This window comes from Etheostoma cragini, chromosome 2 (assembly GCF_013103735.1).
Source record: "Etheostoma cragini isolate CJK2018 chromosome 2, CSU_Ecrag_1.0, whole genome shotgun sequence".
Taxonomy (NCBI): Eukaryota; Metazoa; Chordata; class Actinopteri; order Perciformes; family Percidae; genus Etheostoma; species Etheostoma cragini.
In genome coordinates this window covers 30,039,217-30,042,152 of record NC_048408.1, presented here as the reverse complement: position 1 = coordinate 30,042,152, position 2,936 = coordinate 30,039,217, and the positions used below count along the sequence as shown (strand labels likewise).

The following is a 2,936-nucleotide window of genomic DNA, read 5'->3' as shown; positions in this document are numbered from 1 at the left end:
CACACACACACACACACAGACACACACACACACAGAGACACACACACACACACACATACACAGAGACACACACACACATACACAGAGGCACACGCACACACACACACACAAACACACACAGATTATTATATGTATAGTAGAGTATTAATTGATGCTATATAGGGCGTATATGGGCGTATAGGGTGTGCGTTTGTGCGAGTGTGCACTTACTGTTGATGAACCAGATGGTCGCCATGGTGACGGAGAAGAAGGTGTCCGGCTGCATGCGGACCCGGACCAGAGCGGCCGTGACGGAGAAGAGAAGGAAGATGGCGCTCAGGCTGAAGGCCACGCGGAGACGCTCCCGCACCCTGCACGGGGATTAATAACACCTTTATGAATGACGGGATTTTAAGGCTGATACAGAAACAAATATTTGGTTATTTAAAAAAAAATCATCTTAAAATAAAAAAAATTGAATAATTTTATTAGGAAAAAAATCTTAAAAAGGGAAGAAAAAAAATCTTAAAATATCTTAAAATAATCTTTTTATAAAAAACATCTTAAAATGTTTTTTTTTGAAAATCTTAAAATATCTTAAAATAATCTTATTATAAAAAACATCTTAAAATGTTTTTTTTTTAGAAAATCTTAAAATATCTTAAAATAATCTTATTATAAAAAAATCCTAAAATATCTTAATCTTGAAACGATTTTACTATTAAAAAAAAAAATCCTAAAATATATTTTTCTTTTTTACTTATCTTGAAATATCTTAAAATCTTAAAATAACTTAAAATAATCTTTTTATAAAAAACATCTTAAAATGTTTTTTTTAGAAAATCTTAAAATATCTTAAAATAATCTTATTATAAAAAAATCCTAAAATATCTTAATCTTGAAACAATTTTACTATCAAAAAAAAAAAATCCTAAAATATATTTTTCTTTTTTACTTATCTTGAAATATCTTAAAATCTTAAAATAACTTAAAATAATCTTTTTATAAAAAATATCTTAAAATGTTTTTTTTAGAAAATCTGAAGATATCTTAAAATAATCTTATTATAAAGAAATACTAAAATATCTTAAAACAAACAAATATTTAAAAATAAATCTTAAAACAATCTTATCATAAAAAATAAAAACATCCTAAAGTAAAAAAATACTTTTAAAATAATCTTATAAAAAAATCTTAGAAAGGGAAAAAAATCTTAAAATATCTAAATCTTAGAACAATTTTACTATAAAAAAAATAAAAAAATCCTAAAATAATTTTTTTTGTACTTATCTTGAAATATCTTAAAATAATTTATTATGAAAACTAAAAAATACTAAAATATAAACAAATTTAAAATAAATCTTAAAACATCTTAAAATCTTAAAGAAATCTTATTATGAAAAATAAACAAATCCTAGAATACAAAAAAATTTAAAATAAGTCTTAAAACATCTTTAAATCCTAAAATAAGCTTATTAGGAAAAATTAAAAATCCTAAAATACAATTTAATTTCAAAAAGATTTTTAAAATAATCTTGTTATAAAAAATAAAAATATCCTAAAATTCAAAATAATTTAAAAATAAATCTTAAAACATCTTAAAATAATCTTTTTATGAAAAATAAATAAAAAATCCTAAAATACAATTTCTTTTAAAGAAATCTTAAAATAATCTTATTATAAAAAATACAAAAATCCTAAAATTCAAAAGACTTTAAAATAAATTTTAAAACATCTTAAAATCTTACAATAATCTTATAATGACAAATAAAAAATCTGAAAATACAATTTTCTTTTTAAAAGAAATCTTGAAATAAAATTATAAAAATTACAAATATCTTAAAATTCAAAAGAATTTAAAATGAATTTTAAAACATTTTTACATCTTAAAATAATCTTATTATGAAAAATAAAAAAATCCTAAACTACTATTTTCTTTATTTTTAAATCTTGAAATAATATTATAAAAAATACAAATATCCTAAAATTCAAAAGAATTAAAACTAAATCTTAAAACATCTTCAAATCTTCCACCAAATTAAGCAATCCACATTTGATTAATTAGCCATTGGCGTGGGCAACTCACCGCTGATACAGGAAGGAGTTGAGCAGCGTGAACAGCAGCAGGGGCAGCTGGGAAAGCAAGGCCATCCAGCTGTCATAGTTGTAGTCTTTAGTCAGTGTGCATGATGTGCAGTTGGTGGTGATGTTCGGTGCAAGGCGCTGGTTGAAATACTTTAACAACGAGGGAAAAGAAGTAGAATCCTTCAAAGTCTTTATATTAAATAACATAACACATGTTCAGTAATTCATCTATTAACTGGTATATAAAACCTAAAAAACACTGGAAATCTGTGCAATATTTAATATTTAACCATTTCATTTCATTACTGTGCAATATTTAGTTATTATTCACTACTTAACTACTTTTTGACTAATGTGTACATAAAGGTATTTTACATATGTCTGTAGATGCTCTCAGGACTGGGCACCAGCCCCCCCCCCCACCCCTCTTATTTCTGCACCACCTTTACTTTAGATATTGTATATTGTATATTTTTATATTTTGTGTTGACACTGTAAAGGTGTTGCTTCAATCTTGTTGCACTTTTCTGCACTAATTTGTGTCTTTTCTGCATCCATTAACTAACCCATTCACCCAGAAGATAATCCACCGCTCAATCAATGAAACTAATAAAAGAAGAAGAAGAAGAAGAAGAAGCGAGGGATGAACCTGAGACGCCGTCATGAAGAAGTTCCACGGCAGCAGAGTTCCCAGACCGAGCACGAAGACAATGGCGGCTACAGCCCGACCGCTGGGGGGGGATCAAAGATTAATGATCTGAGACCAGAGGTTACTCCAGTCTGACCTCTGAGTTCAGAGGTTACTCCAGTCTGACCTCTGACCTCTGAGATCAGAGGTTACTCCAGTCTGACCTCTGAGATCAGAGGTTACT

At 27.4% G+C, this 2,936-nt stretch overlaps 1 pseudogene; it reads right to left on the bottom strand.

Moving 5' to 3' along the window:
* Positions 1-2,936, bottom strand: part of LOC117956988 — a 5,653-nt pseudogene that overhangs the window by 2,188 nt on the left and 529 nt on the right.